Here is a 25378-nt window from a genome sequence, read left to right as displayed (position 1 = left end):
GTGGGGGAAAGAGAGTGAGTGAGATAGATAGAAATAGAGCGACAGACAAAGGGGCACGCTTGAGGATACACTTGACCCGTCCCTTGAACAACTGCTATGTGTGTGGCACTGTACAAACAATAATCTGGCATTATTACAGCGAGCACATGATGAAAAAGAGCTATCCTACGCATTGTTTTGCATTGGATAAAAAAACCTTCGCTTTTGATTCACTTGCATTTTTGATCACGGAGGGACTCTCGTGATATCGTCTGACCACACTTGGCTAGCTGCTACATCATGTGGTCTACGGTACCTAACCCTGAAAGAAATGAATGGAGGCCTGGACGCTTTAATGACCTGTCTCATTAACAGTCACGCCACCTCCCAAAAACCGCACCATCTGGCCGGGTTGTGTAACGTCCCATGTGTTCGGGGCACAGACTGGGTGCCTTCGGGTTCCCCAAGGAGTGTGTGTGTGTATGTGTGACTGTGTCTGAATGAGTGTGGACAGTGGTCTCCAAAAGTCTAGGCCACACACACCAACAGGAAAGAGATATTGTCCAGTGCAATCCTTCACATCTGGTTTTGGTCAGCATTATTTAGACTGCTGCTGCGCAATAATAATAACCAACGACTCTTAAACACAGATGTCTGTGATAGTAAGGTGCTCTGGTATTTCGCCACGCATCCAATCTCCCATTTATTCTCTGCTTTCTCTTTTGACATTGAACATCAGAAGAACATCTGGTAGAGGTGCAACAGAACTGGAGCGTTTGTGGGTCAAATCCAAGCAAAGCATTCTTTGAACATGCCCTATTTTGTAGGGTACTAAAGTTTACATTTACTTCCTTTTTAGCCAGTCTAAAAGTTATTTTCTCGCTCTGAACTTGACTAATGGTAGGTTCTAATGATGTGGTTTGGTTGATACGTGACTATGTAGTAGCACAGTGTTGAACAGCTGTACGGCAGGGGCGGCAGGTAGCTTAGTGGGTAAGAGCGTTGTGCCAGTAACCGAAAGGTTGCAGGTTCTAATCCCCGAGCCGACTAGGTGAAAAATCTGTCGATGTACCCTTAAAGCAAGGCACTTAACCCTAATTGCTCCTGTAAGTCGCTCTGGATAAGAGCGTCTGCTAAATGACTAAAATGTACCGTACACTACCGTTAAAAAGTTTGGGGTCATTTAGGAATGTCCTTGTTTTCCAGGAAATATAGCAAAATGCATAGGAAATGTAGTCATTGAAAAGGTTAGAAATAATGATTTTTAATTGAAATAATAATTGTGTCTTTCAAACTTTGCTTTCGTCAAAGAATCCTCCATTTGCAGCAATTACAGCCTTGCAGACCTTTGGCATTCTAGTTGTCAATTTGTTGAGGTAATCTGAAGAGATTTCACCCCATGCTTCCTAAAGCACCTCCCACAAGTTGGACTGGCTTGATGGGCACTTCTTACGTACCATACGGTCAAGCTGCTCCCACAACAGCTCAATAGGGTTGAGATCCGGTGACTGTGCTGGCCACTCCATTATAGACAGAATACCAGCTGACTGCTTCTTCCCTAAATAGTTATTGCATAGTTTGGAGCTGTGCTTTGGGTCATTGTCCTGTTGTAGGAGGAAATTGGCTCCAATCAAGCGCCGTCCACAGGGTATGCATGGCGTTGCGAAATGGAGTGATAGCCTTCCTTCTTCAAGATCCCTTTTACCCTGTACAAATCTCCCACTTTACCACCACCAAAGCACCCCCAGACCATCACATTTCCTCCACCATGCTTGACAGATGGCATCAAGCACTCCTCCAGCATCTTTTCATTTGGTCTGTGTCTCACAAATGTTCTTCTTTGTGATCCAAACACCTCAAACTTCGATTCGTCTGTTCATAACACTTTTTTCCAATCTTCCTCAGTCCAGTGTCTGTGTTCTTTTGCCCATTTTAATATTTAATTTTTATTGGCCAGTCTGAGATATGGCTTTTTCTTTGCAACTCTGACTAGAAGGTCAGCATCCCGGAGTCGCCTCTTCACTGTTGACGTTGAGACTGGTGTTTTGCGGGTACTATTTAATGAAGCTGCCAGTTGAGGACCTGTGAGGCGTCTGTTTCTCAAACTAGACACTCTAATGTACTTGTCCTTGTGCACCGGGGACTCCCACTCCCACTCCTCTTTCTATTCTGGTTAGAGCCAGTTTGCGCTGTTCTGTGAAGGGAGTAGTACACAGCGTTGTACGAGATCTTCAGTTTCTTGGCAATTTCGTGCATGGAATAGCCTTCATTTCTCAGAACAAGAATAGACTGATGAGTTTCAGAAGAAAGTTATTTGTTTCTGGACATTTTGAGCCTGTAATCGAACCCACAATTGCTGATACTCCAGATACTCAACTAGTCTCAAGAAGGACAGTTTTATTGCTTCTTTAATCAGCACAACAGTTTTCAGCTGTGCTAACATAATTGCAAAAGGGTTTTCTAATGTTCAATTAGCCTTTTAAAATGATAAACTTGGATTAGCAAACACAACGTGCCATTGGAACACAGGACTGATGGTTGCTGATAATGGGCCTCTGTATGCCTATGTAGATATTCCATTAAAATCAGCCGTTTCCAGCTACAATAGCCATTTACAACATTAACAATGTCTACACTGTATTTCTGATCAATTTGATGTTATTTTAATGGACAAAAATATTGCTTTTCTTTCGAAAACAAGGAAATGTCTAAGTGACCCCAAACTTTTGAACGGTAGTGTACATTTACAGTAAATGTCATGAAAATAGGTTAAAAAGGCTTAATTGAATGGATAGCAGTAAGTCCTGTATATTATAGATCAAGTCTCTCACCCAGATACTTCAGGTTGAACCAAACCAATACCATACAGCCAAAAATCTGCCAACCAAATAAAGCTCTACCGGGGCCATATTGGCTTTAATGACACTAACACACACACACACGCACAAAGGCACTCACACAGCATGGGTGACATGAGCAGAAACAATAGTCATCGCATCTTATTCACGGTCTGAAACAGGGTCACCATTGAGCACTTTGAACCGAACTACATTTCAGCGGACAGATCTATGGAAAGTTATTCCCTTTTATCTCCCCAGTCACTAAACATGTTCTCACTGAAACCTCTTACTCCTGTCTTATCTTGTATTTAGTGTACTCAACAAACAAACGTTGTAAGAGAATTCCGAGAGGGCGACAAAGTTGGTTTGCGGGATTGGATACAGTTAATGGTACCACATTTTGAAGTCAGAAAAATAAGTCCAGCGTTCAAGGGCTACAGTGTTTAAACTGTGCCTCAAGACTTGATTGATTGTTTGGCATTGATTCCTTTCCAGGTTTTGAAATGGTAATACATCCACCAACTGGACACTGGAGACTCTAATGTCCTCAAGGAGTGTGCCGTAGGGAGAGATGGTATATTATGTATTATTATCAGTTTTTGGCAGTAGTTTAACAAATTTGACTGGTATTCTCTATTTCAAATCATTTCTGGGGTCTCAAAGAAATTCTTCCACTACATTCTGTCTGATCCTAATCTGCGAGTAAAGATATTGTGGCTTGGTTGCTAATTAGGAGCACTGGTGGATGCTGTGTATACTAAAATTGTTACTGGGAGAGTGCAGCACACCTTCCCATCCCAGTGCCACAGGATGTCTCAAAGCTCCACAACAGCAGCCTCCAGCTTCCTGCAGCGCTAGTAAAAGAGCTATTTGTGGTTTGGGACTTGAAAAAGAAACCTGGAGCAGTGTGTGCCTCTATAAGATGACCACAAACTTTGAGAGGAAAGACTAACGGTTTCTTATGGTTTGCAGAGTGAGGCACTTTAGCCGTTTGCTCTTAAAGAGAATGGGTTTGGGGCGATAGGACAAGACTCGAATACTCCTCCTCTTTTCGGTCTCTTTTGTCCACTTTCATGACAGTACAACACAGTGGGGCTTCAGCTGACTCATTTGAAGCCATTGGAGGAAATTATTTGTGAGTGGCAGAGAGAATCTGGACTTTACAGTGAAATGTTGATTCAGTGTTACTTCATGATGGTGCTGTTTTTAATTGAGCGGTACTTCAAATAGATACAGTAAGGAATTAAAACCTGTAATGGGATTTCCAGGGTAAGTCAACAACATTCCTCTCGCAGTTAGCCTAAGGTTTTTTCCCTCTCGCTATAAATATTTTATTGAACACACCAATTCAGGCTTACATTCTTGCAAAGCAAAAATACCATGTTTTTTACTTATCCCAGATACCGTGATTTTGACCGGCCAAAAGCCAGTGCGCATTTATGGGATACTTGCATGCACCAGCAAAATCATAAGAAATGTTAGGAAAGGTCTAAAGAAAGTAATACAGCTTCGGAGTATGGTAAGAGAGAGGAAATGTAAGAGAGAGGGAAAGGGAGAGAGATAGCCTTTCGCTGAAGGCTATGACTTTAGTAAGACCATCATTTCAACTTGTGTAAGACTTCAATAAACACATTTGGGAGGGTCTGGCAGCCAGTGCATTTGGGGGGGTCTGGCAGCCAGCCTTCCTTTTAAACAGTGCTTCATCTGGGATGTTTATCAGGTTCCATCTAGAAGTTACACTCATGACAAGGCTGTAGCCGTAACTCAGGAGCATGACAATCAACCGAATAAACATACAGTACCAGTCGAAAGTTTGGACACCAACTCCTTAGGGTTTTTCTTTATTTTTACTATTTTTTTACATTGTAGAATAATAGTAAGACATCAAAACCATGAAATAACACATATGGAATCATGTAGTAACCAAAAAAGTGTTAAACAAATCAAAATATATTTTATATTTGAGATTCTTCAAATAGCCACCCTTTGCCTTGATGACAGCTTTGCACACTCTTGGCATTCTCTCAACCAGCTTCATGAGGTAGTCACCTGGAATGCATTTCAATTAACAGGTGTGCCTTCTTAAAAGTTAATTTGTGGAATTTCTTTCCTTCTTAATGCGTTTGAGCCAATCAGTTGTGTTGTGACAAGGTAGGGGGGTATACAGAAGATTTGGTAAAAGACCAAGTCCATATTATGGCAAGAACAGCTCAAATAAGCAAAGAGATACAACAGTCCATCATTACTTTAAGACATGAAGGTAGGTCAATACGGAACATTTCAAGAACTTTGAAAGTTTCTTCAAGTGCAGTCTCAAAAACCATCAAGCGCTATGATGAAACTGGCTCTCATGAGGACCGCCACAGGAATGGAAGACCCAGAGTTGCCACTGCTGCAGAGGATAAGATCATTAGAGTTACCAGCTTCAGAAATTGCAGCCCAAATAAATGCTTCACAGAGTTCAAGTCAGAGACACATCTCAACATCAACTGTTCAGAGGGGCCTGTGTGAATCAGGCCTTCATGGTCGAACTGCTGCAAAGAAACCCCTACTAAAGGACACCAATAAGAAGAAGAGACCTGCTTGGGCCAAGAAACACGAGCAATGGACATTAGCTCCGTGTAAATTTGTCCTATGGTCTGGAGTCCAAATGTGAGATTTTTGGTTCCAACCGCCGTGGCTTTGTGAGACGCGGTGTGGTTGAACGGATGATCTCCGCATTTGTAGCTCCCACCGTAAAGCATGGAGGAGGTGGTGTTATGATGTGGGGGTGCTTTGCAGGTGACACTGTCTGTGATTTATTTAGAATTCAAGGCACACTTAACCAGCATGGCTACCACAGCATTCTGCAGCGATACGCCATCCCATAAGGTTTGGCTTAGTGGGACTATCATTTGTTTTTCAACAGGACAATGACCCAACACACCTCCAGGCTGTGTAAGGGCTATTTTACCAAGAAGGAGAGTGATGGAGTGATGCATCTGATGACCTGGCCTCCACAATCCCCTGACCTCAACCCAATTGAGATGGTTTGGGATGAGTCAGACCGCAGAGTGAAGAAAAAGCATCCAACAAGTGCTCAGCATATGTGGGAACTCCTTCAAGACTGTTGAAAAAGCATTATAGGTGAAGCTGGTTGAGAGAATGCCAAGAGTGTGCAAAGCTGTCATCAAGGCAAAGGGTGGCTATTTGAAGAATCTCAAATCTCAAACACTTTTTGGGTTACTACATGATTCCATATGTGTTATTTAATAGTTTTGATGTCTTCACTATTAATGTAGAAAATAGTAAAAATAAAGAAAAACCCTTGAATGAGTAGGTGTGTCCATACTTTTGACTGGTACTGTATATCTCAAATCAGTTGCTCTGTTTAGTTCAGAAAGCAGTACTTATATATGTGTGTCTCAACCTAGATTTTTGCCCCCATCTTTCAGGCGTGCCGACAATGATAAATAACAAAGAACTGGTCCTGGTGCTGGAGTCTAGTTTAGTGGTAGTGCTGCAAATTCTAGGCCACATATCGCCCTGGTGACGAGCATTCAAATCCTGTCAGTGCCCTTTCAATTATGTCTTTCCCATTCTTTGAAGTTTTTCAATAAATTTGAATATTTGTAGCTACTTTTTAAGTTAATACCTGCAGTCAACTTGTGCAATACGTTAGGAGATAAAGCAGATTGCGTTCTTCATTTCACCTGTCACATTATTTTACATTATGAAGCTTACTGTAGTTCCCCAGAACAGCTGAGCCAGTCACGTTTGTTTGTAAATAGCACAATGGGAGAAAGCGGGAGCTGGTGAGTCCATAGCGTTCTATACAGTGCATTCGGTAAGTATTCAGACCCCTTGACTTTTTCCACATTTTGTTACGTTACAGCCTTATTCTAAAATTGATTATATTAAATGTTTTACTCATCAATCTACACACAATACCCCATAATGACAAAGCAAAAACAGGATTTTAGATTTTTTTGCAAATTTATTAAAAATAAAAAACAGACCCTTTGCTATGAGACTCAAAATTGAGCTCAGGTGATTCTTGTTTCCATTGATCATCCTTGAGATGTTTCAACAACTTGATTGGAGTCCACCTGTGGTAAATTCAATTGACTAGACATGATTTGGAAAGGCACACACCTGTCAATATAAGGTCCCACAGTTGACAGTGCATGTCAGGGCAAAAACCAAGCCATGAGGTCGAAGGAATTGTCCGTAGAGCTCCGAGACAGGATTGTGTCGAGGCACAGATCTGGGGAAGGGTATCAAAAAATGTCTGCACCATTGAAGGTCCCCAAGAACACAGTGGCCTAAATGGAAGAAGTTTGGAACCACCAAGAATCTTCCTAGAGCTGGCCGCCCAGCCAAACTGAGCATTCGGGGGAGAAGGGCCTTGGTCAGGGAGGTGTCCAAGAACCCGATGGTCACTCTGACAGAGCTCCAGAGATCCTCTGTGGAGATGGGAGAACCTTCCAGAAGGACAACCATCTCTGCAGCACTCCACCAATCAGGCATTTATGGTAGAGTGGCCAGACGGAAGCCACTCCTCAGTAAAATGCACATGGCAGCCCGCTTGGAGTTTGCCAAAAGGCACCTAAAGGACTCTCAGACCATGAGAAACAAGATTCTCTGGTCTGATGAAACCAAGATTGAACTCTTTGGCCTGAATGCCAAGCGTCACGTCTGGAGGAAACCTGGCACCATCCCTATGGTGAAGCATGGTGGTGGCAGCAACATGCTGTGGGGATGTTTTTCAGTGGCAGGGACTGGGAGTCTAGTCAGGATCGAGGGAAAGATGAACGGAGCCAAGTACATAGAGATCCTTGATGAAAACCTGCTCCAGAGTGCTCAGGACCTCCGACTGGGGCGAAGGTTCACCTTCCAACAAGACAATGACCCTAAGCACACAGCCAAGACAACGCAGGAGTGGCTTCGGGACAAGTCTCTGAATGATCTTGAGTGGACCAGCCAGAGCCCGATCGAACATCTCTGGAGAGACCTGAAAATAGCTGTGCAGTGACGCTCCCCATCCAACCTGACAGAGCTTCATAGGATCTGCAAAGAAGAATGGGAGAAACTCCCCAAATACAGGTGTTCCAAGCTTGTAGCGTCATACCCAAGAAGACTCGAAACTGTAATCGCTGCCAAAGGTGCTTCAAATACTGAGTAAAGGGTCTGAATACTTATGTAAATATGATATTTCAGTTTTGTTTTAATTTTGCAAAATGTTCTAAAAAAAGTTTTTTTGCTTTGTCATTATTTTGGTATTGTGTGTAGATTGATTAAAAAAACTAAACTTTAATCCATTTTAGAATAAGGCTGTAATGTAACAAAATGTGGGTCTGAATACTTTCCGAATGCACTGTATCTATTGGCGAGTCTCTGTTTTGCGACGCACATGAGATGATGAAGTTATACTCACTACTAAATGTTTGCCATCTGATATCTTATAATGGATTTCTGCCACAAGTCAAAGAGCTCTGGATGAGTTACAGTGAGGGAAAAAAGTATTTGATCCCCTGCTGATTTTGTATATTTGCCCACTGACAAAGAAATGATCAGTCTATAATTTGAATGGTAGGTTTATTTGAACAGTGAGAGACAGAATAACAACAAAGAAATCCAGGAAAACGCATGTCAAAAATGTTATAAATTGATTTGCATTTTAATGAGGAAAATAAGTATTTGACCCCTCTGCAAAACATGACTTAGTACTTGGTGGCAAAAGCCTTGTTGGCAATCACAGAGGCCAGACGTTTCTTGTAGTTGGCCACCAGGTTTGCACACATCTCAGGAGGGATTTTGTCCCACTCCTCTTTGCAGATCTTCTCCAAGTCATTAAGGTTTCGAGGCTGACGTTTGGCAACTCGAACCTTCAGCTCCCTCCACAGATTTTCTATGCGATTAAGGTCTGGAGACTGGCTAGGCCACTCCAGGACCTTAATGTCCTGCTTCTTGAGCCACTCCTTTGTTGCATTGGCCGTGTGTTTTGGGTCATTGTCATGCTGGAATACCCATCCACGACCCATTTTCAATGCCCTGGCTGAAGGAAAGAGGTTCTCACCCAAGATTTGACGGTACATGGCCCCGTCCATCGTCCCTTTGATGCGGTGATGTTGTCCTGTCCCCTTAGCAGAAAAACACCCCCAAAGCATAATGTTTCCACCTCCATGTTTGACGGTGGGGATGGTGTTCTGGGGGTCATAGGCAGCATTCCTCCTCCTCCAAACACGGCAGGTTGAGTTGATGCCAAAGAGCTCGATTTTGGTCTCATCTGACCACAACACTTTCACCCAATTCTCCTCTGAATCATTCAGATGTTCATTGGCAAACTTCAGACGGGCATGTACAGTGGGGAGAACAAGTATTTGATACACTGCTGATTTTGCAGGTTTTCCTACTTACAAAGCATGTAGAGGTCTGTAATTTTTATCATATGTACACTTCAACTGTGAGAGACGGAATCTAAAACAAAAATCCAGAAAAATCACATTGTATGTTTTTTAAGTAATTAATTTGCATTTTATTGCATGACATAAGTATTTGATCACCTACCAACCAGTAAGAATTCCGGCTCTCACAGACCTGTTAGTTTTTCTTTAAGAAGCCCTCCTGTTCTCCACTCATTACCTGTATTAACTGCACCTGTTTGAACTCGTTACCTGTATAAAAGACACCTGTCCACACACTCAATCAAACAGACTCCAACCTCTCCACAATGGCCAAGACCAGAGTGCTGTGTAAGGACATCAGGGTTAAAATTGTAGACCTGCACAAGGCTGGGATGGGCTACAGGACAATAGGCAAGCAGCTTGGTGAGAAGGCAACAACTGTTGGCGCAATTATTAGAAAATGGAAGAAGTTCAAGATGACGGTCAATCACCCTCGGTCTGGGGCTCCATGCAAGATCTCACCTCGTGGGGCATCAATGATCATGAGGAAGGTGAGGGATCAGCTCAGAACTACACGGCAGGACCTGGTCAATGACCTGAAGAGAGCTGGGACCACAGTCTAAAAAAAAAACATTAGTAACACACTACACCGTCATGGATTAAAATCCTACAGCGCACGCAAGGTCCCCCTGCTCAAGCCAGCGCATGTCCAGGCCCGTCTGAAGTTTGCCAATGACCATCTGGATGATCCAGAGGAGGAATGGGAGAAGGTCATGTGGTCTGATGAGACAAAAATAGAGCTTTTTGGTCTAAACTCCACTCGCCGTGTTTGGAGGAAGAAGAAGGATGAGTACAACCCCAAGAACACCATCCCAACCGTGAAGCATGGAGGTGGAAACATCATTCTTTGGGTTGCTTTTCTGCAAAGGGGACAGGACGACTGCACCGTATTGAGGGGAGGATGGATGGGGCCATGTATCACGAGATCTTGGCCAACAACCTCCTTCCCTCAGTAAGGCATTGAAGATGGGTCGTGGCTGGGTCTTCCAGCATGACAACGACTCGAAACACACAGCCAGGGCAACTAAGGAGTGGCTCCATAAGAAGCATCTCAAGGTCCTGGAGTGGCCTAGCCAGTCTCCAGACCTGAACCCAATATAAAATCTTTGGAGGGAGCTGAAAGTCCTTATTGCCCAGCGACAGCCCCGAAACCTGAAGGATCTGGAGAAGGTCTGTATGGAGGAGTAGGCCAAAATCCCTGCTGCAGTGTGTGCAAACCTGGTCAAGACCTACAGGAAACGTATGATCTCTGTAATTGCAAACAAAGGTTTCTGTACCAAATATTAATTTCTGCTTTTCTGATGTATCAAATACTTATGTCATGCAATAAAATGCAAATTAATTACTTAAAAATCATACAATGTGATTTTCTGGATTTTTGTTTTAGATTCCGTCTCTCACAGTTGAAGTGTACCTATGATAAAAATTACAGACCTCTACATGCTTTGTAAGTAGGAAAACCTGCAAAATCGGCAGTGTATCAAATACTTGTTCTCCCCACTGTATATGTGCTTTCTTGAGCAGGGGGACCTTGCGGGCGCTGCAGGATTTCAGTCCTTCACGGCGTAGTGTGTTACCAATTGTTTTCTTGGTGACTATGGTCCCAGCTGCCTTGAGATCATTGACAAGATCCTCCCGTGTAGTTCTGGGCTGATTCCTCACTGTTTTCATGATCATTGCAACTCCACGAGGTGAGATCTTGCATGGAGCACCAGGCCGAGGGAGATTGACAGTTCTTTGTGTTTCTTCCATTTGCGAATAATCGCACCAACTGTTATCACCTTCTCACCAAGCTGCTTGGCGATGGTCTTGTAGCCCATTCCAGCCTTGTGTAGGTCTACAATCTTGTCCCTGACATCCTTGGAGAGCTCTTTGGTCTTGGCCATGGTGGAGAGTTTGGAATCTGATTGATTGATTGCTTCTGTGGACAGGTGTCTTTTATACAGGTAACAAGCTGAGATTAGGAGCACTCCCTTTAAGAGTGTGCTCCTAATCTCAGCTCGTACTGTATAAAAGACACCTGGGAGCCAGAAAGCTTTCTGATTGAGAGGGGGTCAAATACTTATTCCCTCATTAAAATGCAAATCAATTTATAACATTTTTGACATGCGTTTTTCTGGATCTTTTTGTTATTATTCTGTCTCTCACTGTTCAAATAAACCTACCATTAAAATTATAGACTGATCATTTCTTTGTCAGTGGGCAAACGTACAAAATCAGCAGGGGATCAAATACTTTTTTCCCTCACTGTATCTGTACAGTTGCCATTTTTTCCCTGTCATTCCTACTAGCGTTCTTTGTCTCTGTTCTTCTACCCTCTGCTCACTTTCGCTTGTAAATGTCCACACTCAACGGAAATGACATTCGGTAGCTCCTAGCTATGCTTGTATAACTTTATGAGCTGGATTTGCCTGTCTTTGCAATTTGTTTGTTTGTTTTCGCTCGTTAGCATTTAGCTAACAGCGTCTATGTGATTCTGCTCTTAGTTGGTGCTAATTGTGTTAGCATTCTGGTAATAGAGGCCCAATGGGCTTTTCTTGTGTTTTTAGTACCCCCTTGTGTGCTACGCCGGTAATACTGTAAATCCCGGGATAAGAGAAGGATAGTATGACAATATGAAAATCTGGATACCGCCCAAGCCTACTTCTGATGTTCCTTTTGCATTGATCCCAATGCCCCGCTGTTCAGGAAGGAAATAATGTGGGACACGCTGGGATGTTTGTAAGGTGCTTTCAGGTCAGGCCGTGTGGGTTGCAGTAACTTTTTTTTTTTTTATTATAATAATTTTACGGAGTAGATCAGCTTTAATATTGCAGATAGATTGTAACTTCCATCAATGTAATTGTCTGCATCACTTCCAATCCCCCATATGTTTTTTTTCTCTCGCAAATATATATATATATACATACATACATACATACATACATACATACATACATACATACATATATATACAGTGGGGGAAAAAAGTATTTAGTCAGCCACCAATTGTGCAAGTTCTCCCACTTAAAAAGATGAGAGAGGCCTGTAATTTTCATCATAGGTACACGTCAACTATGACAGACAAATTGAGGAAAAAAAATCCAGAAAATCACATTGTAGGATTTTTTATGAATTTATTTGCAAATTATGGTGGAAAATAAGTATTTGGTCACCTACAAACAAGCAAGATTTCTGGCTCTCACAGACCTGTACCTTCTTCTTTAAGAGGCTCCTCTGTCCTCCACTGCGTTACCTGTATTAATGGCACCTGTTTGAACTTGTTATCAGTATAAAAAACACCTGTCCACAACCTCAAACAGTCACACTCCAAACTCCACTATGGCCAAGACCAAAGAGCTGTCAAAGGACACCAGAAACAAAATTGTAGACCTGCACCAGGCTGGGAAGACTGAATCTGCAATAGGTAAGCAGCTTGGTTTGAAGAAATCAACTGTGGGAGCAATTATTAGGAAATGGAAGACATAAGAGACCACTGATAATCTCCCTCGATCTGGGGCTCCACACAAGATCTCACCCCGTGTTGTCAAAATAATCGCAAAAATCCCAGAACCACACGGGGGGACCTAGTGAATGACCTGCAGAGAGCTGGGACCAAAGTAACAAAGCCTACCATCAGTAACACACTACGCCGCCAGGGACTCAAATCCTGCAGTGCCAGACGTGTCCCCCTGCTTAAGCCAGTACATATCCAGGCCCGTCTGAAGTTTGCTAGAGTGCATTTGGATGATCCAGAAGAGGATTGGGAGAATGTCATATGGTCAGATGAAACCAAAATATAACTTTTTGGTAAAAACTCAACTCGTTGTGTTTGGAGGACAAAGAATGCTGAGTTGCATCCAAAGAACACCATACCTACTGTGAAGCATGGGGGTGGAAACATCATGCTTTGGGGCTGTTTTTCTGCAAAGGGAGCAGGACGACTGATCCGTGTAAAGGAAAGAATGAATGGGGCCATGTATCGTGAGATTTTGAGTGAAAACCTCTTTCCATCAGCAAGGGCATTGAAGATGAAACGTGGCTGGGTCTTTCAGCATGACAATGATCCCAAACACACCGCCCGGGCAACGAAGGAGTGGCTTCGTAAGAAGCATTTCAAGGTCCTGGAGTGGCCTAGCCAGTCTCCAGATCTCAACCCCATAGAAAATCTTTGGAGGGAGTTGAAAGTCTGTGTTGCCCAGCGAAAGCCCCAAAACATCACTGCTCTAGAGGAGATCTGCATGGAGGAATGGGCCAAAATACCAGCAACAGTGTGTGAAAACCTTGTGAAGACTTACAGAAAACGTTTGACCTGTGTCATTGCCAACAAAGGGTATATAACAAAGTATTGAGAAACTTTTGTTATTGACCAAATACTTATTTTCCACCATAATTTGCAAATAAATTCATTAAAAATCCTACAATGTGATTCTCTGGATTTTCTTTTCTCATTTTGTCTGTCATAGTTGACGTGTACCTATGATGAAAATTACAGGCCTCTCTCATCTTTTTAAGTGGGAGAACTTGCACAATTGGTGGCTGACTAAATACTTTTTTTCCCCACTGTATATATATAGACATACATTTATTGGTAAACTACAGTAACTTAGCCCTGAACCTAGACTACAGCTAGGGCCAGAGCCAGAACGAGACCATGACGATGGTCAGGCTCGGGCCAGGAGCCCAGGGCCAAGAGCAGGGACAAGGCTAGAGCCAGGGTGCAAACTAGACCAGAACAAGGGCTAGAATCAGACCCGGGTTAGTGCAAGGGCAAGTACTCAGGCTAAGAAAAGCAAACGGGCCAAGGCTAGGGCCACGACTCATGCATGGGTCCGTGGCAGGGATGAGTCAGTCCACCACTGAAGATCTGAAGTATCTAGTGATGAGCGATTAACCTAAATGTCGGTTTATTTTAGTTTTTTAAATAACTAATTGACCGGTGTCGGTTCAATTAGTTGAATTCCATTTAGTTTGTTTATTTTCTGTGCCGTTTCTCTAGAGAGATTTCTCTCTGGGACATATTGTCCAACACCATAGTTAAGCGCAGAAAATGTGGTATTTACCTACAATGACCAGAATCCATTGCGGCTACAGCTGCCTGTTCTCATTAGTTCATGCCGGGCAAGCCTGTGGGGCCGGCAGACAGACATGGAGAGTGGTTGCTTAGGTATCTCTCCCCGACAATACATATAATTGATTGATAGTTGTTATTTAGCAGTCTTAAAAGTATGCCTTATCTACATTGAAGAACTACTGAAATAGTGATTTTGTCAGACACCAGCCTACTAGCCTGAAGGATTACTCTTTGGGGTACACAGAGATAGATGGCTGTCTGGCTGCTACTGCCTGAGCAGAGATAAGATGATGACTTGGAACAAAATAATAAGTCTTCAAATATATATATATATACACAACTGAAATATTATATTTTATTAAAGTAATGTGAATGAAGGATGGTTTATTAATAAGTGATATTAAGTAATGGGCAGTCACTACCATCATTGGGGTTTTATTAATGAAATAATAAATTCATCATCATCATACTAAAACCAAATATGTAATATACAAAACCAAAATATTTTATTTAAGTAAAGTAATGTGAATAAATAATGGTTAGAGCCTAATAAGTGATAGTAATGGGCAGTCACTCACTACCATCAATTGTTTCATTCTGTGTTGTTATAGCATTGAACCCACATAATGCATTTATAAATAAAATAAAATAAATTGAAAACTGTGATAATTTTTCTAAAACCGAACCAACCTAAAAAAGCACTAATCGTTCAGCACTAGAAGTATCTGAACTTGCTGTAGAAGTATGAAAAAAAAAAAATGTATGCACTCACTAACTGCAAGTCGCTCTGGATAAGAGCGTCTGCTAAATGACTAAAATGTCAAATGTAAGTACAGTATGATGCCAGGGAGTGGTGTGGCCCAGCTGGGCTACAGGATTCCCCTATGGAACAAGGGCAGGATTGACGGGCTGGTGCCTAACTGGAGGCAGGCTGTGGGGGGTGAGAGAGGGATGAAAGGAGCTGTTGTCTGGGGCTAAGTCCCCACTGATGGTGGATAAAGAAAGCATAAAGACAGAGGGATGACGAAAGAGGCATGGAGTATTTCTCATGTTCTCAGAAACATCATTGACAGAGTCGCACACATATGGTCAGACACACACACTAAGTTTCCTACATTACATTTTCTCTCAATTAAAGATTGGACTTGCTTCATTTAAACAAGGGTTGGGGCAATCTTACCAAGATGGAAGACAGTGTTAAGTTGATAAGCAGAATCACTGCTTGGCTGGAACAAATACCTGCATCCACCACACAGGCCATTACGAGGTTAAGATTGCCCACCCGATTTAAACCATCCACCCAAAAGAAATGGTCTAAAACAGTAGCTAAAACAGAAGGGAAATATAGTCTACAACTAGGGCCGAAAGTTTAGGTTAAGTATTTCCCTTTTACTATTTCATGGAGGTCACAGTACATATGGAGATGTTTTGTTGTTGTCTTGTCGTCAAAACAGCCTAACCATGTATAATGGTGCAGACCATAAATGTGACTTAATCTAAATATGTCTCTGAAGAAAAAGGAGTCAGTCACTCTATTTCAAGGGGCCGTTGGAGCTAGATGATGCGTTGAGCCGTTCTGACGAGCTCAAATGGCTGTGGCGAGCCGCCACTGTTTACGTAGCTAACGACAGGATTTTTAATCTTACATGTCATTGTGATTCACTTAGGGCCGGAAGACAATACAGGAACAAAACACAGAGGCAAATTTAAACGTAAGGCTTTTCTTTGTCTATAGACCCAAGAAGAGAGCATGAATTGAAGCGATGTCCCTCTGCCAATATTCAAGCAGGACAGATTCCCCCCCTGCCAAAATTCCTGAGTGGCGCAGTGGTCTAAGGCACTGCATCGCAGTGCTAACTGTGCCACTAGAGATCCTGGTTCGAATCCAGGCTCTGTCGCAGCCGGCCGCGACCGGAGACTCATGGGCGCGCGCAATTGGCCCAGTGTCGTCCAGGGTAGGGGAGGGAATGGCCGGCAGGGATGTAGCTCAGTTGATAGAGCATGGCGTTTGCAACGCCAGGGTTGTGGGTTCGATTCCCATGGGGGGCCAGTATAAAAAAAAAAAATATATATATATATATATATAATGTATTCACTAACTGTAAGTCGCTCTGGATAAGAGCGTCTGCTAAATTACTAAAATGTAAATGTAAAATGATTTACTACCTGTGCCTAACTGAAGTATTTTTATTGAAAAGTGTCTCCAGCCCTGGTTGTTGTTTTGTCTTTGTATACCACATAACATAACCAAGAGGAGATGCTAGCTAGATAACACAGTATCAGGGTATGTGCAGGTTCCATTAAGTTGAATTTTAGACCTTTTTAATGCCACTTGGAATGTCCTTTAATACTAATTTTGAGGTCTGTGTGTTGTGGTGGCAGAATTTACCACAACAGCGTGCCACACAACTGCTAATATCTCCCTCCAGAAATGAGCCCATGTTGGCAAAAAGTAGTATTTTTAAGGCTGGCTCTTTCACCAAAAGCTATAGCCTTCACGGCTCATATTATCAGGCAGGTGTGCTATTTTAGCAATGAGCATTCTCCTGTAGCCTAACGGATGTAGTAGCTGAAGCATGGGGTTGCACAACTGCACTGCAGATCACAAACGCAAAGTGTTCCGAATTTTGGCTTCGATACCAATACTATACTGAACAAAAATGTAAATGCAACATGCAACAATTTCAACGATTTTACTGAGTTACAGTTCATTTAAGGAAATCAGTCAATTGAAATGAATTCATTAGGCCCTAATCTATGGATTTCACATGATGGGCTGGGGCGCTGTCACGCCCTGACTCTGGGGACTCCTATTTGTGGAGTCAGGGTGTGTATATTCTATGTTGTGTAGTTCTATGTTTATATTCTAGTATGTGTATTTCTATGTTGACCGGTGTGGTTCCCAATCAGAGGCAGCTGTCGCTTGTTGTCTCTGATTGGGGACCATACTTAGGCAGCCTATTGGCACTAGTGGGTTGTGGGATCTTGTTCCGTGTGAGGTATGTTGTTTGTGTACCTTGGACTGTTTTGTCGTTGTTTATTAGGGTTCAAATAAATATGTATGCATATCTCGCTGCGCCTTGGTCTGACCCGTCCTTCAACGAACGTGACAGGCGCAGCCGTGGGTGTGCCTGGGAGGGCATAGGCCCACCCACTTGGGAGCCAGGTTCAGCCAATCAGAATGAGTTTTTCCCCACAAAAGGGCTTTACAGAAATACTCCTAAGTTTCATTAGCTGTCCGGGTGGCTGGTCTCCGATGATCCCGCAGGTGAAGAACCCGGATGTGGAGGTCCTGGGCTGGCGTGGTTACACGTGGTCTGCGGTTGTGAGGTCGGTTGGACGTACTGCCAAATTCTCTAAAATGACGTTGGAGGAGGCTTATGGTAGAAAAATGTAAATTACATTCTCGGTGGAAAATGTACATTAAATTCTCGGTGGGCATTCCTGCAGTCAGCATGCCAATTGCACGCTCCCTCAAAACTTGAGGAATCTGTGCCTTTTGGCGTTGAGTGACAAAACTGCACATTTTAGAGTGGCCTTTCATTGTCCCCAGCACAAGGTGCACCTGTGTAATGATCATGCTGTCTTTTTTGTGATATCCAATTGGTAGTTAGTCTTGTCCCATCACTGCAACTCCCATACGGACTCGGGAGAGGCGAAGGTTGAGAGCCATGCGTCCTCCAAAACACGAGCTGCACTGCTCGCTTAACACGAAAGCCAGCCGCACCAATGTGTCGGAGGAAACACTGTACAACTGGTGACCAAAGTCAGCTTGCAGGCGCCTGGCCTGCCACAAGGAGTCGCTAGCACGCGATGGGACAAGGACATCCCGGCCAGCCAAACCCTCACAACGCTGGGCCAATTGTACGCCGCCTCATGGGTCTCAAGGTCACGGCCGGCAGTGACACAGCCTGGGATCGAACCCGGGTATGTAGTGACGCCACACGGGAGGCCCATGATCATGCTGTTTAATCAGCTTCTTGATATGCCACACATGTCAGGTGGATGGATTATCTTGGCAAAGGAGAAATGCTCACTAACAGGGATGTAAACAAATTTGTGGACAAAATTGAGAGAAATAAGCTTTTTGTGCGTGTGGAAAATGTCTGGGATCTTTTATTTCAGCTCATGAAACATGGGACCAACACTTTACATGTTGCGTTTATATTTTTGTTCTGTATATATTAATTATAATGCCATTATTGCTTTTGTCCCGAGCTTCACTATTTATCAAGGCCACTTGGCGCTTATAATGATGTTTAGGCTACTGATGTTTTCATAATTTTACCGTGCGTCTTGGTGGTTGGGGTATTTTTATTTTGTCGTTATAAAAAAAAGCTGTTACCGTGTTCCATCACATATGCGTTCTCTTTCATATTTGTAACAAAGGCACTTCACGAATAAAATGTATTAATTTTTTTTGTTTTTGTTTTTATATATAGCCTACAGTAACATAAACTAATGGAAATGTTATTGTGTTATTTGAAATAAAATAAAAATTGTATTCTAATGTTACTAAATGATTATTTTTGCAATAGCATATATTAAATATATGAATTACACTGTTTGAAGGGGGGTCTATCGAGGGTCAGCGGTTCTAGTGTTAATGAACATTACTGTTGACCAAATAATGGTTTTAGAACCAAAATATCTGAAGGAACATTGGTTAGCCTAATCACTGAAATGACTGATGTAAGCAACATTTATTTTGATTTGTTTAATAATTTTTTGGTTACTACATGATTCCATATGTGATATTTCATAGTTTTGATGTCTTCACTATTATTCTCCAATGTAGAAAATAGTACAAATAAAGAAAAACACTTGAATGAGTAGGTGTGTCCAAACTTTTGACTGGTACTGTATATAATGGTGTGAAATGTATGGCCTATTTATTGCCTTACCTCCATAACTTGCTACATTTGCACACACTGTATCAGTGGCGGCTCCTGAAAAAATTCTCAGGAGGGGCAATTTTTCTGATGATTTAGGTGACCTACACACATTTTAAAAAAGATATGTCCAGCAACAACATGAAGACAGGGGCAGCATATAAGTCAATACCAGAAGCATTTATTGACTGATCTGGGGAGATGGATTCCAGTTTCTGTGACAGATTATAAATAATCTCTGATGCCTTTGTTATATTAGCTTTTGGTTGAATGTACTGTCGTAGTAAATATATAATGTTATAGCTTGGTCTGACTAAAATCTTGTGCATGACCCATTTTGTGTTGGGCGTTTGTTTTCAATCAATGCTGTTCCTATCCTATAACAATGGACAAAGAGTCCTATCTTGTCAGCCTTGTCAGCAGGTGGCCAAGGACAACACCCACGCCATAGGTCTCTCAGTTCTTCCAACTCACGAGTTCTTGCTCTGAGGACACACACACACACACACACACACACACACACACATCATCACTGATAACACACACACACACACACATCATCACTGTTAAACACACACACACACACACCCAAAAATCCCCTCTCTTTAGGCTGAACATTTGAAGACAGAGAACCCGACTCAGAGCCAATGCAACAGTGGAGGGGACCTCGCCCCAACTCATCCAGGACCAATCAGAAGATCAGAACTACTAGATTCAACCTACATCATTTATTGTATAAAATGTCTGCACACAATGTTTTCGGGGCTCTCTTCAGATAGCTCCCTAAGAGTTTGACGAACGAGTCCGTGCACGCGATTCCAGATATCTTTACCTCTGAATAAACTGCCTTTATTATACCATATCCACCCTGTCCAAAGTCTCTACTTGGTCTCAGTTCTCCAGTAAACTTGTGATTATCAACAGTACACAACGGTAACAAACAATTGGGGAACTCACGGGGCAGATAGTAAGGTCGCAGTGACACAGAAAGCAGTTCAATGTCGGGGTACAGATCGCTCTCTTACCAGGATCGATTTTCCCCTGTGACTGTCACTCAGATCGCGGTCCGCTCTGACCAGGGTGAAGCTCGGCCGGCTCCACTTCTCTGTCCGGGACTCTGTCATCCAGCCAAGTCTCCCAGCTGTATTGGATTCCGCTGCCAGCAGCGTTTTCATTATTTAGTCCGTTACGTGGCGGGTATGTACACGATCAACAAGATCAGTCCAAAACCCACCACTGGAAATCCATGGTTGGCAGAATGTTTGTAAACTAAGTGTACAAATTAAAAACATAAAATAACGCCACTAAGTGTACAAATTAAAAACATAAGATAACGCCACACTGCAGGTCGCAACAGAGACGCTGCTAGCCGCTATTTTCTTAGTTCACGTTCATGGTTACGTCACGTATGACGAAGCGCGTAAGTGCAAGCCCTCAGAAACACATAGAGATTGTATTGAAAGCTTTGAAATTTGAAAAAAATAGATTTTACATCAGAGTCTATGACAGACTTCTGGGCGATTTTCAACTTGACTGAAATCGCCCCAAAACGGGCGGGGCCATTTGAAGCACGACTTTAGCCTGATTTGACATTTAGTGGCAGTCAGATCAGATTAGAACACTGATAACTACTGTTGCCGTGATATAATTGATTAGAAAAAAAATCCCTTCCTTTTCCCGTTTGGCAGTGCGTCGCCCATATCGCCCTATTGAATACACCGCCCCTGCACTGTATATATATTTTCTGTTGTATTTTTGACTTTATGTTTTGTTTTACCCCATATGTAACTCTGTGTTGTTGTTTTTATCGCACTGCTTTGCTTTATCTTGGCCAGATCGCATTGTAAATGAGAACTTGTTCTCAACTGGCTTACCTGGTTAAATAAAGGTGAAATAAAATAAAATAAAATAAATGTACAGTATATGAAATAGAAAAGGTGTGTACAGCAAAATAAAGGTGTGTACAGCAGTAGTTATATAGGATGAGCCTTGACTAGAATACAGCATATAAATATGAAGTGGGTAAAACAGTATGTAAACATTATTAAAGTGTCCAGTGTTCAATGACTATGTACATAGGGTAGCAGTCTCTAAGGTGCAGGGTAGAGAACTGGGTGGTAGCCGGCTAGATACAGTGACTAAGGTTCAGGGCAGGGTACTGGGCGGTGGCCAGCTAGTGGTGACTATTTAACAGTCTGATGGCCTGGAGATGGAAGCTGTTTTTCAGTCTCTCAGTCCCAGCTTTGATGCACCTGTACTGTCTCCGCCTTCTAGATGGTAGTGGGGTGAACAGGCTGTGGCTCAGGTGGCTGAGGTCCTTGATGATCTTCTTGGCCAAGCAGTGTGCCCCCGGTGATGTGTTGGGCTGACAACACCACCTTCTGTAGAGCCCTGCGGTTGCGGACAGTGCAATTGCCGTACCAGGCGGTGATACAGCCCGACAGGACGCTCTCAATGGTGTATCTGTAGAAGTTTGCCTCCTGAGGTTGAAGAGGCACTATTGCGCCTTCTTCACCACACTGTCTGTGTGAATGGACCATTTCAGGTTTTCAGTGATGTGCACAACGAGGAACTTGAAGCTTTTCACCCTCACCACTCCGGCCCTGTCCATGTGGATGGGTGCATGCTCTCTCTGCTGTCTCCTGAAGTCCACGATCAGCTCCTTCGCTTTGTTGACGTTGAGAGAGAGGTTATTTTCCTGGCACCACTCCGCCAGGGCCCTCACCTCCTCCCTGTAGGCTTTCTCGTCATTGTTGGTAATCAGGCCTACCACTGTTCATCAGCCAACTTGATGATTGAGTTGGAGACGTGCGTGGCTACGCAGTAATGAGTGAACAGGGAGTACAGGAGGGGGAGCACGCACACTTGTGAGGTAGGTGTTGTTGCCTACCTTCATCACCTGGGTTCAGCCCGTCAGGAAGTCCAGGACCCAGTTGGCAACAGCCCAACTCGTACTGGCACACGATGTGCACACACAGAGGCGCACATGTGCATAGCTCTCTAACATCTTGAGTGCGCCTCAAGTATTATTTGATGTTACATTTTTTATATTTATTTGCCGTGGTGGCAACAATTAAACAGCGGCACAATATATAACGGAAACACTGTAGTCATCTCCGTCACATTTTTTAAGACCTTCAAAAATGGAATTTAAAGGGATACTTCAGGATTTTGCTAATGATGCCCTTTATCTACTTCCCTTGAGTAAGGAAGTTAGAGGTAGTTTCTCGACCAAATGCTAACTAGCATTAGCTAGAAGATACCCATAGACTTCCAGTATTTAAATCAATTGGAGATCAGGATAATGCCTTTAGAAGTGTCCCGTGGAATAACTCTGTTTAGTTCTGACTGCAAACCTGACTGAGAAGACATGCATTAATTGAAACTAGATTGACAAATTCAAATAAAGTGTCAAGTTCCTTCATCCTGAATCCCACTGCAGTGCAAAACAAACACACTTCTGGAAGCACTATTTGGAAAGGTACTTACTGCAATCAATTGAATATTGGTCTAAAATAATTCTAAAACTAAAAGTGGAGAAAAATATCAACGTTGTGAGGGCATTATTACCTGTCTATTTCAGTTCTGGATGTCGGTCAATTGGGGGACTTCAAAGCCCAGAGACCTGGAAACAGAGAACAAACAGGAATCATGATAGTCCTGATAGAATGTAGGCTAATAACTGAACAGGTGAGTTACTGCACTGCAAATGTTGTGGTAGATGATAAAAGTATGGATTTTGTCAGCCATGGCATATTTCTGGTTCATTAAAGCTCCATTATAGAATCTCATCACATACATCCAATTCTCTCCCATTCTCCCAAATATTCCTTTCTTGCACCTAGTGTCTCTCCCCCTCTCTTGTTTAAATACCCCTACAGTTTTGAAGTGAAATAAAGTGTGAGGAGGAGAAAAAAACCAACCACATTTACTGTTTCTCACTCTATCATATCTCAATAACAGCATATCCACACATGTTAATTTAACTGAAGGTGTTGTGAATGAATATATCTGATGTGTGTGTGTGTGTGACAAACTCTTTCAACAATACTATTTCCTTTGGGAGTACTTTTATCTACTCCATTTTAAAGTTTTGTTCCAAACCTAGTAGGGGCTAAATGCTTACGTTGTGTTTAGGCTAACGTTAGCTATGAGTTGTTAGTTAATGTTAGTCATATTCATCACTGTAATGTGGGTTTTCTCTAAACCATAAGTCCGTCTTATAACATAAATTCTAAGAAGTCAGAGGGGCTACACCAAGCCAACTAGCTACTACTGTAGCTTATTTAACGAAAAAAGTTATACATAAAAAATAATGGAGAAATCGCAAACTACATCTAGTGCAACTTTACCATAGTTAATTCCGAGCTGCACAAAAATCGCTAACACATATCAAGCTAGCTAGCCTGCAAGCAGACACATTTCAAATGTTGTCAAAGTAACGTTAGTTAGCTGTGCTTAAAGCTGGTTTAAAAAAATCTTACCTTGTCCAAACGTCAACTTGGCTTTAACAAATATGATTGAGGAACTCCGATTTACTGTCATCTTTTGGTTTACAACAAAGTCTCATTTACAACCACATTTCATCTTACCATAAAGTTGATCAAATCAATTTCTAAATTCATCAACTAGCTATTTAAATATATAAAACCGCCGGATTGCCTGCTGGGTGGATGAAACTCCTCCCAAAATACTCCACGTTGTTCTTTTTCTTTTCCTGCTTCAAAGCCTTGCTGCACATCTGGCTCACGTTCTGAAAGGATCTACTGGCTAACCTGGCTAAATTCTGATTCCCCCTTTCTTCCAACCTTAACCAAAGTGTTTCTCTTCAAACAAATTAGATTTCTGCCGTCAACGTATGCGCAAGCGGTGACAAGTAGTCACACAATTTATATTCTCACAAAGTTTATATTTCAATTTCAAATTGTCGACGTTTTCTCAAAAGGAGCAATCATGACCGATGGCGCCGAAGCACGCGAGGGATCACTAACGTGCAACTACACTTCGTTACACCTCACCCTCTTCACTTCCTCACTCACCTTCACTACACTCACTGCCCAGTCTACTACTATTCTATCCGAGCACTACATACTCCTTTAATCTCACTTAATTAGCTACAGTAGTCAATACATAGTCTTGTGAAAGATTCGAGTTGTTCGCTATCATGTGCATTTTCCATTTAATTTAATGTTTTTTTAATTTAAAAATATATATACAGTACCAGTCAAACGTTTGACACACCTACTCATTCAAGTTTTTTTATTTTTACTATTTTCTACATTTAGAATAATAGTGAAACATCAAAACTACTGAAATAATACATATGGAATCATTAGTAACCAAAAAAAGTGTTAAACAATAAAAATATATTTGAATTTAGATTCTTCCTTAGCCACCCTTTGCCTTGATACAGCATTGCACACTCTTGGCATTTCATTAAAGGTGTCCTTCTTAAAGGTTAATTTGTGGAATTTCTTTCCTTCTTAATGCGTTTACCAATCAGTTGAGTTGTGACAGGTAGGAGGGGTATGCTATCACCCTGCTCCCGCTCCCCCTCGCGGGCGCCAGGCTGCCCATCATTATGTCACACCTGTCACCATCGTTACCCATCAGCGCTTCATTGAACTCACCTAACTTCATCATGGCTTAATTACTCCTATATCTGTCTGTTCCTCCGTTTATCCCTGTTCTCATTAATGTCTTTATGTTTCCCTTGTCCAGCCTGTCCTTTTGTTTCATGTCTTATATATTAAATTTCCCTCCTGTACTTTCTTCTCCTCCACGTCTTCCTCACATACCGAAGATCCCTATTTGGTAAAAGACCAAGTCCATATTATGGCAAGAACAGCTCAAATAAGCAAAAGAAACAACATCATTACACTTTAAACATGAAGGTCAGTCAATCAAGAACATTTCAAGAACATTTAACATTTCTTCAAGTGCAGATCACAACCCATCAAGCGCTATGATGAAACTGGCTCTCATGAGGACCACCAAAGGTTAACCCAGAGTTACCTCTGCTGCAGAGGATAAGTTCATTAGATTACCAGCCTCCAGAAATTGCAGCCCAAATAAATGCTTCACAGAGTTCAAGTCACAACACATCTCAACATCAACTGTTCCGAGGAGACTGTGTGAATCGAACTTCATGGTCGAATTGCTGCAAAA

General features: G+C 42.3%; 1 protein-coding gene across 1 annotated transcript in view; it reads right to left on the bottom strand.

Moving 5' to 3' along the window:
* LOC123484352 (gap junction gamma-1 protein-like) overlaps positions 1-23824 on the bottom strand; it is a 66581-nt gene extending 42757 nt beyond the window's left edge. The window contains exons 1-2 of the mRNA XM_045214582.1: positions 23695-23824; positions 22781-22835 (exon numbers count right to left, since the gene is read on the bottom strand). The gene's annotated coding sequence lies outside the window, so the exon portion shown is untranslated. The remainder of the gene's footprint in view (positions 1-22780; positions 22836-23694) is intronic.
* Positions 23825-25378: the final 1554 nt, after the last annotated feature.

Source organism: Coregonus clupeaformis, unplaced genomic scaffold, assembly GCF_020615455.1.
Source record: "Coregonus clupeaformis isolate EN_2021a unplaced genomic scaffold, ASM2061545v1 scaf0282, whole genome shotgun sequence".
NCBI lineage: Eukaryota > Metazoa > Chordata > Actinopteri > Salmoniformes > Salmonidae > Coregonus > Coregonus clupeaformis.
The sequence above is the reverse complement of the archived record's forward strand: the minus strand, read 5'-3'. Positions and strand labels throughout refer to the sequence as shown.